Below are 17,582 nucleotides of genomic sequence, written 5' to 3' on the forward strand. Positions count from 1 at the left end.
ATATATGCTGATCTACGACCACATCAACAAGTAAAAAATCTATTGTTTGGACTAAGTCACTGTTCAGCAGTGTGAATGCTCAACACCTTCAGCGTCGCTTTGGTTGCTTTGAAAGGCATGTGCAATCTTGGTCTACCTTGAAAACCCTGTTTCAATATGTCTCCACCAGTTTATTCTTCATTTTTTTCATCGTTTTTTCGTAACACAGAACACCCTTAAATGCTTGTTTCATTCTCCAATATGGTCCACTCTAGACATTTAGAAAGAAACTTCAAATTATGTAGGATCGTACGTGGGTTCTCATTCTACTTCTTCATATTTCAGGTATTCCCCATCCATGTAACCTTCATTTACCCTCCTCAGTCTCATATGATGCCTCTACAAGTCTACAAATGTGATCTGTCCTGTGTCCTATTTTATTCATTTTCTCTTTATTGGTTGTTGCTCTAATTCTCTTGCCTACTGTCTCTTCCCTGTAATAGCTCATCATGCTAAAAAATAATTTGAGTTTCTTTGCACATTTGGGGAGCTTTTAAATAGAGAAACCTAAGAATATATAATCATCTTTCTACATTATTCCTTTGTTATTTATGAGATTTCTTTATTTTTACTTCTTACTAATTAGCAGCTTAATTTCAATTGAATGTCTTGCAGAATTAGGGCCAATCATTATCTTTCAGTCTGGAAATTCAAAATAAATTAGATTAGGCGGGCAGCTAGCAACAGTGAAAATCGGTGGGCGAAGTGTTCCGTAAAACTCACTGATATGTTGCCTTTTTCCACTACCCTCTCCTGACTATGAGCAGGAAGGAAGGTGGTTTACTACCTGCATATGAATCCAACCAATCCTGGGGATTGGTTGGAGCAGGCTAACCAAGTGCTAATTTTGAGGCAGGGGCCAGTCACTACAATCCCTGTAGGCAGCCGGCCAATCAGTCATGAACACTAAGCAGTCATTCTGCAATATGCAGGAATCTGTCTGCCCCACTTCCACCATTACCCTTGGGCTAGCACGGCAAGTGGCACAGAGAATAATCAAATGGTAATGATCACTTTATTATTCTATCGATACCTTCTGCACTCGCAGGGGGGGCGCACCTCTGCCCTAACGGAGGAGCCGCCGCTGCGGGTAAGTACAGTTCAGAGCTATAGGGTATTTACTCAAAGCTTTGAAATTAAAACTTCTAAAATGCACACTTCTCACTTAGTTCTAAATATAAATACCTTGAAAAAGGAGCCTCCCAAATAAGGACAATGAAAAAGTGGGACAAGATTAAGTATGTTGAGAGATAAAAGGTATGAAGAACAGGGTATAAGATTCATTTTATGGGTTTGCACAGGGATAAAGGTGTAGGTCGTGATTGAGGTGGAGGGCTACGGCTTTGAGGTATAGGCTATAGAGAAAAGGAGGTGGGTTTAGGTGTTATGAATTAAGTGTTAAGGATTTGAGGGATGGAGGGAAGTGTTTGGGTATCCAGTTAAAGTTCACATGTTCAAGGTATGAGGTAGGGCTCTCAGGTTAGGGTTAAAACCGTAGGTTTAAGGGCATATATATAAGAGATAGTAGTTAAGGGTATAGGGGTTAAGGATATGAGGTTAGCAGCTAAGGTTTGGTGTATAAGTGTTATGGATGAGGGGTTAAGGCGGTAAGGGTTAGCAGTATAGGTTTAAATGCACAGGGTAGATGTTATAGGGTATGTAGGTTAAGGATATAGGGTTATCAGATGGGTTTACGGAAATGGATGTAGGTGTACGGGTAGATGATTAAGGCTTTAAAGTATAGGGTTGAGGGTGTGTTGAATATGGTTTAAGGGTGTAGGGTTTATTATGTATTGTTTGGGTGTAGAGGATAAGTTAGATGGTAATTGCTAAGGTTGAAGGAGTTATGGTTAACAAGTTAGGAATATATGTTTAATTTCAATGAAATACACTGAAGTTTGGAAATGAATGAACAAACTGATGCAATTTCTCAGTAACACAATTTAAATTAACAAGATACACACGAGGTATGGAGAGTTAGTGGACATCTTTACTTCTGAGTATCTCCTTAACTAAGCCTGGAACATGGATTTTATGTTATAATACTGAGTTCTAGAATTCAAAACAGAATTTTCATTTATGTTATTTATTTATTTGTAAAGCACAGCATTCATCCATAGGGATATCACAGCGCTAATGTAGTGGGAGGGTGGTGATTAGGGCTGGGGCCGTTAAGGGAGGCGGCATCAGTCCATGGGGAATAAGCAGTTTTAAGTTTCTTCCTGAACGCTGTGTAGTCTTCGATTACGTAGTCCCAGTGGAAGTTTGTTCCGGTGCAAAGATGTGAGGTATGAAAAGGTGCATCCTCCCGCCCTGACCTTTCTGATGCTTTTATTCTCAACTAGCGCCTGAAGACATTACCTGGGAGGAGTGTAGAATTTTATTTTGTTCCTAGGGCCAGTATGATGGACTACCTTGTGTGCATGTCCTAAGAGCTTAAATCTTTCTCTTTGACGCCTGGGCAGCCTATGAAATCGCCTCAAGCAATTGGTTGCTGAGCTGTATCTGCCTTTGTTGCACACCAGCTTGGTCACCGCATTTTGTATCACTTGCAGACGTTTGAACAGATGGTCTGGCATGCCAACAAAAAGTGCATTTCCATAATCCAGCCTACTGACCAGTAGGGCCTGTGTGACTGTGGGATCCAAGGAAAAAGCCTTTTTAAAAGCTTCAGCATAGCGAAGCTTTTTCCACACAGTGTTCGCACATGATCCTGCATGGATAGGATGTTATCAATGAGAACACCCACATTTTTGCACACTGCTTGGGTGCTGGGGCATCTCCCAGCGAGTGGGGCCACCATGATGCATCCCAGATATGATTGGCTCAGCCGAGGAGCAGGATCTCAGATTTCTCAGCGTTGAACTTTCAGTAGTGTTCCGACATCCAGGTTGCCATTTCAGTGAGGTAGTTGTTGACTTTAGCCTTGGTGTCCTCGTGTCCGTCTCCGATGGCTATTGTTAGTTGCATGTCATCCGCATAGGAACAAATATCAAAGCCCCACTCCGTACCAATTTTTACCAAGGATGATACATAGGCATTAAATAGAGCAGGGCTCAGAGATGCTCCCTGCGGGACCCCGCAACTGAGGGTTTTTGGACTTGTGGAGAAGGCACCCATTTCCACTGTGTGTGTTCTGTTGCTCAAGAACTAACTGAGCCCTTGAAGGGCTTTTGCGTGTATCCCTATTTGTGCAAATTTTCCATTAGAAGCTGGTGGGAGACCGTGTTGAACGCCGCTGACAGGTCTAGCAGGATCAGGGCTACTGCCTTTCCCTAGTCCAGCAGTGATCTTGCATTATCTAGGACAGCCAGGAGATTTGTCTCAGTACTGTTGATGGCCCTAAAGCCCATTTGCGAGGGGTCCAATAATTTGTTGGCCTCTAGATAGTTAGATAATTGTCTATTGACCAACTTCACCAAAACTTTGGAGAGGTAGGGGAGTTAGGAGATTGGCCGATAGTTAGCTGGGTTATTTACATCTGAACCCACCTGTTTCAGCAGGAGGGTCACTATGGCCTGTTTTCAGATCTCTGGGAAGACTGCTGTCACCAGAGATTGGTTAAATAGCTGTGTGACATATGGGCCCGGGTGGGGATGAACTGTGCAAAGATGACATGTGGGCAGGGGTCAAGAGGAGACCCCAATTTGACTTCTCCCATTGCCTTGGCGACCTCCTCTTCTGTAAAGGGGTGAAACTGCCCACACGTAAGGAGGCATCGGGATGAGGGTCCATGTTTTCCCAATTGACGGGATCTCCTGGGGTATTAATGCTAAATGATGAGTAGATTGTGCAGATTTTATCCGTGAAAAATTCATTGATCATCTCACAGCATTCCGCTGATGGATGAGGGTTTGGGACATGCAGGCCGGTTTGCATAATTCTCGTACTATTTTGTCTAGCTCTTTTGCTGAGTTGCGGTTCTCATTTATTCGTTGTGAAAAATATGTCCTTTTGGCCTTCTTAATTGGATAATTGTAGCTCCTGCGTTCTACTTTGTATAATGACTTGTCGGGGTCCAATCTGGACATTCTCCAGTCGTGTTCCAATATTTTGCCTTTTTTTTACAGTGCATTAACTTCTGCTGTGTACCACTTTTCAGATACAGTTATTTTTGTGGGGCAAAGTGGAGTTGAAATAAGTCAGGGGTGACTAATTTCCAGGCTCTGTATGTCCCGTGCCTAGGTTTAGGAGTTTTCGCTGATATCACAAGTTGGGTAAATGAGAAGGTAAATAGTGAGTGATCGGTCCATGTGATGGGTTTGATTTCCTTGACAGTGGTGGATTCTATATTGGAGAACAATAGGTCCAGTGTATGCCCTGCAATGTGTGTGGGCCCTTCGATCCGTTGTTTCAGTTGAAGGATCCACATGTCATTTTCCAGATGGGTTCCTTTGTATTTTTAGATTTTTCAAAGTGGACATTGAAGTCCCCAATAATCATAAAATGTTTCTATTTTAGGGAAGCAGGAAATAACTGTGTAAGCAGTTTAGCTCTGAATTCTGGCTGGTATCCAGGGGGGTTATAGATCACAGCCCCACCAAGTATAATGTGATTTTCTTTAGACACTTGGAATGGCAGTAGTTCATGCTTTCCCAGCTGAGCTACTGTGATGGGGAGGCAATCGAAGCAGTCTTTGAACAGAATGGCGAGCCCCCCACCCTTCCGCCCTTGCTGTCTTGCCATAGTATTTTGTATTCAGGGGCAAGGTGTTTGGAATGTCGGGGGAGTTATTACCATCCAGCCAGGTTTCAGTAAAAAAAACAGCTCAGGATCTGTCTCCTTGATGGTGTCCCAAATCTCGAAAGAGAGTTTAGGTATTGACCTAGCATTAAAGTAAATACAGTTGAGTTTCGCTTGGTCACCCACTTTTTTATGCGACTGACAAAACTGTGCTAGGCTACACCATTTGCAGGTAATACAGGAGAAGGACCCCTCTGTGTACCCTGGTGACGCAACCTTGCATGATGTTTGCTTGCAAGGAGCAAATGCTAACGCCAGAAGTGAAATTCTCGAGTAGACCAGAGGGCTCTTAGGGTCTTTCTCGGAAGGAGCAGGGGTCCTGGCCCCAGCTCCTGGCCGGGTGCGGCCGGGCGCAGACGGGCTTGCCTTAGACATGCTTTCGGCAGACCAGCGGCATGCCCGCTGCACGCGTCCGCTGCGCGCGTGCGCTGGCACATTGGTCTGAAGTAGAAGGGTAAGCGGAAGGACTCCTCCCTTCCCTCCTCAACCTGAAGTGCCCTGTCAGTGATCTGAGTGCTGTCAGCCACGCCCTCCACTCAATCAGCAAGCTGCTGCGGTAGACCGAGGCGGGAGACAGGAGAAAAATGTATGAACATATATAGACTTCTGAATATCAAATACCAACATTATCATCAAGGTAAGCATAGATAGGGAAGTGTAGATTTGATATTCTTAAGTCCACATCTGCTTACATAGAAAATTTGCGGTATTCGCTATTCTGGAGTCGACACAATTAGAGGTTCAATATTTAAGCATTGATACTGTGGTAGAAAAATCGTCAATTCACAAATAGTGGAGGGATAATTCTGTTTTATATGGGGAACTCACACTTATTATTTAAGTAAATTACCTTATTTCTGATCTTGCAGGTAGTGATGGTCTTGATGGAAAGGAATGATTGCATGAATGACTTGTGATACATTACAACAGATATCTTCCCAGCAGATCTGCAGCGTGTACATGGTGCCCAGCCAATGATATTTAGCTAGCCAGGAGCTTAGCTATCAGTAGTGCAATAATTGCTATGGCACTGGGGATCAAGGGTGCTGGAGTTCAGCTACATTCCAATTATGACTGTTTTTACATATGAAACTGGTGAGATAAGGCCTCCTTGTCCTTATTTGAATTACGCCCCAATGCACCCTTGCTAAAACATTACAATTTCATGTTTTTTACTGCCCTTGTGCTGCTTTAAAAAAAAAAAAGAAAATGACCACAATTTTGTAATAGATTCCAGCATCTACCACAGTAGTATATAGATGTGGCCTGCACACAGTCGCATAGCATGAGCGGCAAAAACAAATTATTCCCCCTCCCCAAAGGTACAGGACTAAGCCAATCATTTCCGGGGCCTCAGAATATCTGCCTGAACTTGTTTGACCTAATCACTTATCTCTTTCTTACGAATGATCACATGATACACTGTGCCATGTACGCTGCCTTCTACCACCTGCATCATCCAATTTCTATACGGGTTTTATGTGCCTGGTTGCCCTTTAACAAATTGTGCTGAAAAATATGGGTGATTTAATACTAAATACAAATTCACATGTGAATAAATAATATGTTACGGTATACATTTGAATGAATGAATGATTCAATGTAATAACGCGTATGACTCACCCCAACCCAGGAAGTGCCCGATTCTGTAATTCAAAACAGTCAGGTGTACAGAAATTTTTAATTCCTTTGTGGCATTTTTACCTTACCAAATATACAATATTTAGAAGTTCTATCAATTTGAATATAGCTGTCACCCACTCCAAAATGTAAAATACTACAAACCGTATTAACATATCCAGGCCTTTTCAAGGTTTGTCCTCTCTGACTCTTGGGATTAAAGAGAAGCATCTCTGAAAAAGACGTATTCCCGATTGCCACTCTTTGTCAGATGAACCTAAGTAGAAAGAGTATTGTACACCCTTTTAACTAATTACAGATTGAAATGGAGATATTCGTGCAGAGCTATAAATAAGAGCCTGATAAGAAGGGAACAACCTTGTTAATGACCTCTATGCTGTTTTAAAGGACTATCTGATCACTGTGTATTCCTGCAGTGGGTATTAGAATCCTGCTTCATTGATTCTGGATTACAACTAAATTGCAAACACTTAGCCTAACTTGGGTCTTCAATAAACTCCGCATCCTACTGACAAAAAATGTTTTTCACAATTATTCTTGTTTTAAGTAAACACATTGGTTGTGTATGCATACAAATACTACTCTCAATTATGGAAGGATAGGCTTGTTTTCCAACAGTACTGTGACAAATAGTAATGCAAAGTGGTGTTTGTACAAAGCACAGCCACATTGATGTACCACTGATTTAAACACATGGGGCTATTATATATTTGAAAATGAGATCTGACAGAACAGCATACTAAATTTGTAAATCGTTTGTTTTCTGTACATAAATGCCTCTCCCCTTTTTTTTTTTTTACAAATGATTTTAGCACCCATTAGCACTTCAATAAAGGGATATGACCTAATATATGAGGAATATTGTTATAAGTATTCTGCACACCTTTTTCTCTGGTGTTACTCATACTGGAAGTGAAAGGTTGTGGAGACAGTGTATTTGTGTGTGTGTATGGGAGAGACAGTTAGTGGATGAAGGAGAGCGGCAGGGCGAGAGACACACTGGTATCCTTTGGTATGCAGTCCACTTGGCAAGAATAGGGAGAGAGGTTAGAAACTTATGGGGTCATTTGGAGAACAGTGGATGATCCACTAGGCTGCCAGGTCATTGCACATATCGCCTACTCCTTTCCTACAGCCAAATGGCTTCCATTCCTGAGAGAGCCCACATCAACATGGCCAAACTCTTAATGACCACCATATGCTTGGGTTAGATGATTCAGGTCAGAAAGCAAAATTCTCTGATTTGCAAATCTGAACTCCTAGGGAGAATCCGCCGATGGAATTTCCTTCACCATAGGAATAGTATGATGGAGAGAGTTTAACCAAGGAATTGTCCTCCAGGTTAACTATTTCCTCTAGAAATCAGAGATTTTTCGTTGCCACCCAAATGTACAAAACATCCTTGATTTATGCTGTAGAAAACCTCACACAGAGTCTCAGCAGGATAACATCAATTGATCCCTTAATAGTATTTCCGTTGCTTACATTTTAGTAACTTGGTGGAGCACAAAGACTGCTATTCAGAGGTATGCAAGAATTAGGTAAAGTATTAAGTTAGACCTCCAACCTTAGGTCAAATAAAAACGTTAACCTTTATTATGAGAAATATATAAATCTAAGCAAATGCATATGATTCAAATGGGCAAACTGTTAGCGCATAAATCAATGTGAATGAGAAAATCATCATTGAAATTAGTTCAGGGCCTTAGGTGGGCATCTAGCTGTCTCGCCAGGGCAGTGGAGGAATGTCCCCCTCTCCCTTGGCGAAGTACTTCCAACCATACCTAGAGATCTGTGCCTGCCTAGAGGGGATCTCTTTGGTGTGGCGAAAATACCACTGCAGTGACTCCTTTCACAGCACTTACGTTTGCCATGAGGGATCCATGTTTAAATCGCCTTCTCACATTTGAGTTGAGACATAACAAAACCCCATAGCAGGAGTTTGATCTCTCTTCCCAAATCCATTTTGTCTTAAAGAATGAATTCTGCAGCCTATAACTTTCTATGTTAGAGTTTAACAGGTATTATTATTTCAGGAGCAGTTTAATTGATTGGCAATAGGTCCAGAACTAAGTGAGTTGGGAGCGCCACAAAGCGATATTGCTAAACTATGGTGAAAATCTTAGCACGTGTCTTATACTACAGTACCTATCAGACACGGACTGCAAAATTTCGATTCCACAGCTGAAGTTGTGTAAAGTTCGCAATTTCAATACTGAAGAAAGAGGTAGACTTTGCACAACTGTGCCCATGGGCATAGTTCCTTAAAACAAAATAGGAATACAGGAAAATTGGTAGCTGTAAGAGACCAATTGGATTTTAAATTCTATCTTTCCTGACGAATAAGAGATGGAGAGATGTTTTAAACCTTTTCAACATCAAATAACCAACAAAGAAGACAAGACACCAGAAATATGTGTGTTCTGCACCAATAGCTCTCTCTGTGACTGGGAAGGACAGGCACAGTGAGCACAAAGGGAGGAATAGGGGTCGCCAGTAATGTTGCAGAACGCCTTGTTCTCGTCCTGTTCTAAAGCATTTTGGATGCAATAAAATGAGCCATCAATGTGCATGACATCCTGGGCACTAATTGCACACATGGCAAATCTGGAGTGTGTGGGACTTTGTATTTATTTGGTGCAGAATGTGTGCTAGATGTCTCATTGGGCACCACAAAATTGGGATAGCATTCTAATAATGCATGTTACTCCCCATTTCGAAGCTGTATTTCCATGCTCAATTGGCAACAGGTTCGAATTGGCAAGCAAAAAATCTCAAGAATGATTATGTTTGCCCTGAGCCTAATATTAAATTGGGCTTGATGGATAGCGGTTGATGGAAAGAAAGGAGGCAACAGTCCTTGAACGAGCCCTTCTTTCTTTTGTGTTTACCATGTAATCAAATATAACAATCCTGAATTTTACTGGAATTCTAAATTATCAGTGGTGGCTACTTTGGGGCAGTAGTGGTGGGGCGGGGAGGAGGGGGTTAAAAAAAGAAAATATAAGTATCACATACCTGTTGGTGGGCCAGCAGGCACCTCTCCCCTGTACTGTTCTGTTAACCGGAAGTACACAGGCTCCCAGACTCCCCTAACCAATTACGATGCTGCTGTCACTAGTATGGCAGCAGCTTCATGATTGTTCTGAGTGGCCTGGTTCAGTGCTCAGACACGGAGTGGGAGCCTGTGCATATTCTCTGCCCAGGCTGTGCAAACAAGCTAAATGTGCATGACCGTTTGGCCGCCTTGCTCACCTAAGTGCACCAACCACTCCCCCACCTGCTGGATGTGACGATAGCCAACCCCCACCCAGTCCCCGCCCCAATACTGGATTCAGCACCACTAAAAAGCAGTGGTGCAACGCTCTTCCGCCTTAGCAGAGGAGCAGCCACTGTGAATTATATGATGTTAATGGATATTGTTTGAATATTTTCATTACTTTTCTTCAAAATCAAATGTGTTTATTTTTCATAGCAAATAGGACAACAAAGTTATTAAACGTACTCCAATTAGCTGTGCATTAAGAAAATAATCACTGATCATAATTTCAAATTTTAAAAAGAAATGTTACACAGAAAAGCATTATTTCTTATGAAAAGATTGTTAACATATTCCTCTTTTTAACAGGTTGTCATTTGCCTCTCCTTCAACACTAGGGTCTGGTGTTTAAAATGCACTGATTACAATTCTGGTAGGTTAATGAACATTTAAGAGCGTAAAGTGGAGTCTACACTGTGCTAATGACACCTTTTCAAACAATGGTATGAACATTTTTCTTCCAAGTGTTCAATGTTTTTTGGTTTAAAAGAATATAACACAATGTCTCAAAGTTTCATGCACAGCCACATCTACATGTTTTTCTTTATTAGTCCTGGTTCTGTCTCTATAAGGTCTTGGTGGGGAAACCAATAATCTTGTAAACAAATTTTCCCTGTATTGTTGTCAAAGGCACCTCGAAATTTTTTCATCTGAGTTTATTTACTTCATGCCTACTCCTCCTTAATAAACCAAGAATACAATTTAAAATCCACTTAGCTTGGGTTTGTGGGTCTATGCATGGGGTAAAGGTCCCATACAACCATTCTGTCCCTTCTGTATACATTTTTTTTCTTGAGTATTCAGCTTTAGTGGTACTATGGGGCCTATTACGACCTGAGGTCGGAGGCTTTCCAACCGATATTGCCGGTTTCAATTCACACCACCTAATTGCAATCTAGGCAGTCGAATTGAAACCGCCCAGTCATTCCAGCTGGATTCCATCGGCTAGTCAGAGAGTTGCCCGTAATCCCATTGGACAGCGTTTCTGCCGTTGGGATTACGATGCTCGGTTTCTCACAGGCTTTCCATGCCGGACTTCCAGACATGGAAAGACCGTCAGAAAGTGAGTTTTGGGGCACCTAGCAGGGTCCCCTTCTCTTTGCAGCCTTCGTTTGGGGGCCTCATGTTCATCCCTGCACCATGTGCGCCACCCGGTGCAGGGATGAACACAATCTCCCATTTCCCTGTAGGAGCTTGTTCTACTGCCGGTTTGCGGCCATAGCACAAGCTCCCATAGGGAAATGTGAGTATGCGACAACACCATTTGCAGTCGCATCGTCAACCGGAGGTCGGTCGGTCCCAATTACTCGATGATGTCGGTCAGAGGCCTACATCATAATCAGCCCCTTAGTGTTAATAAACATTAACCATCACCACTATCTACTTTTGAGGCTGTCTGTACTGTATTACTCCATAATGAGGATTAAATATTTTAATCCCCAGTGTTTCTTAGTTGCACATACGTTTTTCACTGGTCACTATGATTTTTAAAATTTGTATGGAATAATGGGCAGGATAGAAATATATTTTATCATGTAGTAAATCAATTTCAAATGAGTTTAATGAAACACAACAGGAGGGGAATGTGAAAAAAACATCAATTCCTATTCGCAGTGAAATTAGTCAAAGGTTTATAACCTGAACCGCAGTCACAACCTCAAATAGATGTGAGGGACTCCTCAACGGAGGTGGTAACTGTTTTGGCAAATCTGTTCCTGTTGGACCCATCCCCTTTGTGAATCCTGTTGGGCACAGTGTCACCTTAACACATGGGAACGCTGGGCAGTTCCCTGGGGGCCCCATGAGCTTAGGGGCCCCATGCAGTCCCCTGCTGTCCTGTAGTACCAAACCCTGCACAGCTAGCCGGGTGCCACTGACTCTGGTTCTTAACCCCTGTCACCTCCATCAGGAATCTCACTGCCCAATGTACAAATCGAACAGTGTAGGGCAAGTATCAATGATCCCTTTGGGGTGAATATGTCTTTTGTTGTCATTGCTTTAGATAGTGTATTTGGTACATCATAACAGCAAACTACCGAACACAAAACCTTCACAAATGCAGAACATTTATGATTTTTCTTGCACTATTTTTGTATGTATACATTCTCCTAAAACTATCAACGAAGTTTGATAATGTATCTAACGTATGAATGAGCAGAACTCATTTATGGGGAAGTGTGCCAGTCCCATTTATGTTATGTTATGTGATGTTATGTGTATTTGTAAAGAGAGCTTTCACCCACAAGAGTCATCTAGTGCTGAGCAGGTGTGTGTGCCTAGTGCTGCTTATTGTAGATTGCCTAATTGAAAAGTGAGGTCTTCAGCTTCTTGAGAAGTTCAAGAAGGGAGGCAGAGGCCCTGATGTGGAGTGGGAGATCATTCCATATTTTAGGAGCGGTGTTATAAATTTGGGTTTGTTGAATGGAGTGTGAGCCCTAGTCAAGCAACAGCCACAATCCCTGGCAGGGTGAATCACAAAAATTCACTAAAGTATTAATGAAGCATACAAAAAGGAATCAAGTGGAAAGCCAACACAAGAAAAATCCCAAACCCATTTAGAAAAGTAGGGGGCATTGCAATACATTATTTGACACCAAATTCACAAAATTCCAAACTGTATAACCAGAGATATGCTTTTTAAAAGTTTTTAGAGAAAACTAACTGCAAAAAGATCAAACCAACAACATGCAGACATCTAGTCGCAAGAGACCGGGTCATAGTAAAAAAAAAAGGCTGACCACCATGAAGGGTGGTTTGAGCACAAGAAGTGGATTGAGCCCGGTCCGCACTTACTTTTGGACTTAAAAAAATTATTGAGGAAAAAGTTTGGAGAATGTGAAGTTCAGCTGGGCAAAGCTGCAAAAGGTGTCCGAGAATGGAGAGCCACTGTTGGACAGCCTTGGGTTGAATCAATGTGAAAACTTCAAGTCTCTGAAATGGATCTGGGCCCTTTAAGCACCACTTCTAAGTGTCGAAGACTGGAGGGGCACCACTTGAAGGGTCAGGACTCAATCCGACTGGGTCCAGGTGCTCGTTCAAGATGGAGGAATCCTTTTGTGTCCCTGTAGCTCTGAAAAGGAGGCCAGCAAACTAGCCCTTGTGATTCGCTCTGGAGGTCCTGGGACAGTTTGAGGTCCAGTGTTTGTACCCAGGCAGAAGGATGCAGAGCGGCAAGACAATAGGGCAGCAACCCAGTAGAGCAACAGTCCATCAAAGTAGAACTCCCGCAGAGTGGCAGTCCTTCAAACAGCACAGCAGTCCTTCTTCTTAGCAGAGTATCCACAGGTCCAGAAGTGTACTGAAGAGTTGATGCTTGATCAGGTGCCATGGTTCTGGAGGTTGAAGAAGCTTCTAGATAGTGGCTTTGAAGTGCATGGAATTTCCTGCCTCCCCTGCCCTGGCACCAATTTGGCTGAAGTGAGAATGTGGGGTTAGTTAAACCTTTGTGTGATTCAGTTGCAAGTGGGGCTGTGCTCATCTCCCTTCATCCTGCCAGCAGATAGTCAATACAGGCACAACGAATCCCTATATTGTGTGACTGTCTAGGAGGAATTCTTAAAGTCTAACTGTCACTTACACCAAGTCATGTGACCCAAGGCAGATCACAGGCTCAAAAGGACTAAGGTCAGAAAAATGGCAACTGGCTAATGCTTCAGGATTCACCTTGTTCACCCGAGTTCCCATCTGAGGATACTAACCACCTGATGAAGGGTATTGGCATAATGTCCATTGTGAAGAAAACATTTGACGAGAATATTTAACCCCTTGTGTGCTTCGGACGGAACCTGGCCGTCCGACTTCATGGTGGGCGTGTGCGGAGGACGGCGGGGTGCCGTCCAAACTTCACCCACTCAATAAAAGGCCCACACAGCGCAAAAATTTCTGCAGCGCAGAACGGGCTAAAGATGAACTTCTAAGAACATGAATAAATGTGAAGCTTCATAAAAGAAAAATTATTTGGAACTTTGTCCTCATTTACACATGATATACTGACACCGCACATCTGAGGATTAATTGAAGCAAAGTAAAACGTAGAGGAAAACCCATCAGAGTTCAATAAGCAGTGCTGGGTGGAGAAACTGTCCCAAAAAGGAACAGTGTGGACTACTCAACTGTCCAAAAGTGGCATTTTATGCTCAAAAATCCAACTTTACCATTAAAATAAGCTACATGATATAGCAACCTGCTCCTGATTGGAAATTACAGCTTCCTAAACGCAATACAGAGTCCCCAATGTTATCCTATGTGACCACATTTCTGAGTTTTTCACTACCAGAACATGTAAAACTTAAAAAATAAATATCCTTGTTTAATGCATGTATGATATCGCTTGGTGGAACTCAATAAAATACATTTGATCAAAAAATAAATAAATATCCAAACTTTTAATTACACATTTCCCTGCTCCATTGGCTATCTAGGGCCTACAATACGGGGTTTATATGTAATAAAACAGGAGTTTAGGGATTATCAAGGGGGTTTAAATGCCAAGTTGACAAGGCAGTGTAACAATGCATTCATGCTGCAGTAACAATCCTGGGACATGTTTTGAAATGCTACTTAAGTGTCAGCGCAATAAGTGCTGCAGATCCAATAGTAGCATTAATTTATAGGCCCTGGGAATATGGTATACCACTCCACAGCTGACTTACAGGCAAATCAAATATGTCAACTGGGTATAAGCCAATATAGCCATGTTTTGGTGAAAGAGACCATAAGCACTTTAGCACTGGTTAGCTGTGGTAATGTTAAAGTGCACAGAATCCTAAGAGCAACAAAACAAGTTGTCGGTAAAGGCAAAAGGTTGGGGGTCACCCTGTATAAAGGGCCAGTTCCAACATGTGATGTAAGACAACATTGGCCCTCCCGATCTGGTTCTGTGTATATGTGGATGTGTGTGATTAGGACACTTACATAATAATGTTTATTGAAGTGCATTCTTCAGTGGTTCCTTAAATGCTACCAGATTTACTCTGCCTATTTCAGGGAGTAGCCTGTGACAAGATGCATTATTGGAATGTATCTTGAAAATGTTTGTATATAGCCACAAACTCAACTTGTGGGTGCTTACTTACTGTACAAAACATGTATGCCCTGGAACATTCACTGACTGCCCAAATGAGCATATTTGCTCACAAACAACAATTTGGTGTTGTCTTCTGCACCCCAGTCCTCTTTACCTTTTTCCCACCTCCGACCTCCTGGCTTCCCTCCTCCCGCTTTTCCCCTTCCTGTGCCCCTCTCTGCCCTTCCCACTGGCCCTACACTCCTCTGTCCTCCCAGGACCTACTTAACGGTGGCAAAAGCCCAATTACTGAGAGTGTGCTGCTGGTGCACAGAAGGTGCACCAAAGGCAAGCCTGTCTGCACCCATCAGTGCCTGAACCATACCCCAGCACCAGGAACCCTGGTCCTCCCCCACCCACTGCGTTCTTGTCACGCTTCCCTGCATCCTTAAGCCAGGCTGCTGCTCGCCACACTGCTTCCATACCACACAACACAGACTGAACCTTATCCAGCACCTCCTGCATGTTCTCATACACTCTCCCGTGCCTACACCCACCACTCCCACACTAAAAGCCACAAGCACCCCGCTTTTCCACACTTACACAGACCAACCACCACACACACTGCACACCACATTCACATGCATGCTCCTTTATATCTCATCACTGACCAGACACACCACTGAGACATGGCTTAACCCAACCTTGGCACTAGAAATCATTACCGCCATCCCTACTGGCTACAACATTGTCAGAAAACAACACCAGCACAAACCCAAAGGGGAATTCACCATCATTTCCAAAGACACCTTCAGTTGCCTCCACAGATAGCGCACCAACTACATGGAGCACCTCATGTTCAAGCTATGCATCAGACACAATTTCACCATGTGTGGAGGCATTGTTTACAGACCTCCTGGATCCCAAACCAACTTTGCCAGTGACATCACTGACTTCATTGCACCCCTCATCTTTGACTCGAGCACCTTCACCCTGCTCAGAGAGCTGAATTTTCTTGTGGAAGACCACAGGGACCCAACCTGAATGGCCCTCCAATGCCACTGGACACTTAGTGAACCCAATTTTCCACATCCCTCAGTAGCAAGTCAATAAGCCATTAACTATGACCTGGACAAACCATGCCCTTATCAGTTTCACATTTTCCATCCCGCAGCACCACAAGTCCACCACCATTAGACATGCTCATTGCAGCTTTAAAAACATCTCAGAAGAGGACTGCGCTTACACCCGTTTACCCGCCAGCAAGTCCCTGTGTGAGGTTTTCTTACCCAAAATCACTACTTATGCCTTATCTGAGTTGAGCTTAAGACAGTTGACTTTCATCCAGTTAGCAACTTTAATCATGTAAGTGGTGAACCTGTTTCTTGCGCTGGGTGTCTTTTGGGAGATATTGTGGGCATAGATGATATTGGCCCAAGAGATACTGTATGTGTTGAAGATGGTTACACTGAGCAATAAATCTTGAAGCAGTCAGACAGCCTCTGTTTTATACATTAAGGAGAAGAAGATCCAACAGAGGGGGATCATTGGATGCTAATTTTGTGCAGGTGTCTGATGAGGATGGGTGTGAGACTGTCGAATATAGCAGAGAGGTCCAGGAGAATGAGGGAGATTGTGTCTCTTCTTTCAAGGATCACTAGGTGCTGTCTGTGGCAGCAATCAGTGCTGTTTCTGAGGAGCTGCAAGCCTGTTTCGATACTGTGGGAAGGCCTGAATTGAGACTGGGTGACACGAGAAGCTGGTGGTTGCTAATGTGGTCGGTGAGGCATCGGTTGAATAGTTTCTCTAAAACCGTGGCTAGGTATGGTAGGAGGGAGATGGGTCTTTAGTTAGAGAGCATGGCTTGGTCAGTAAATGGTTCCTTCAGCATGGAGGTGTTGTGCTTTCAGGTGTCTGGGAATATGACTAAGTCTATAGACAAGATGAGGGTGGGAGTGAGTGCTTGGAGTCATTCAATGAAGGAATTGGTGGGGTCAGTAACGTGCTGGGTGAGGTTAAGGTTTCTGAGGTTTTCTAAAGGGCTGTAGATTTTGGGTGGGTGTGATCTTCTAGATGAAAGTTAAGGTCTCAGAGGAGGATGAAGGTGCTGGTGCTGATGATAAAAAAGTGCAATGAAGTCAGGGATGTTGCCGTTGAATTTGGTGGGGGGTCCTGGTGATTCTTGAGGCCTGTTGTGTAAGCTAGTTTTTACACCCATACCTGGGACCTCTGTCCTTACTAGTAGGACAAAATTGTCACAAAGAAGCTGCATTAACAATGGATGAACAATAATGTCTTCGGTGATCCCCAGTGTGTTTGTAGACTCCATTAGGGAGCTGAAACATCTTTGAGACATAAAGGAAAGGTAATTAGAAATTGTGACGGTTGAACCAGCAACCCTGATAGTGCTGTTTGGTGTATACTAATCAGGTGTCTAAAATAGTTAGTAGGTATGTTGCATGGCTCACTCAAATGTTTTGAATCCTTTCTTTTTGCCAGAAAATCCCAGGTGGTAAGGGATTTAGCACCCAGAATGATGATAGAGGAATTAGTCTGTTGAGGGCTTCAGGGAAGTCTCTTATCTGCTTTGCTTTTTATCATCAACATCAAGAGCTTACATGAACTTTTGTGCCATGAAAGTAGGGTTCAATATTCATACTATTGACACTCTGCTGTTTCCCTCACTAAGTGGATATTTTGATTTATACTTTTAAGCCCCTATAGTACAATAACGGTAATGGAGGTAATCAAGCTTTTTGGCTCTGCTTCAACACATAACTGAAATCGGTGAGATCCTGGGGTTAAATGAATGAAATGGAAGGTATTACATGTTTG

This window comes from Lissotriton helveticus, chromosome 10, assembly GCF_964261635.1.
Source record: "Lissotriton helveticus chromosome 10, aLisHel1.1, whole genome shotgun sequence".
Classification (NCBI taxonomy): domain Eukaryota; kingdom Metazoa; phylum Chordata; class Amphibia; order Caudata; family Salamandridae; genus Lissotriton; species Lissotriton helveticus.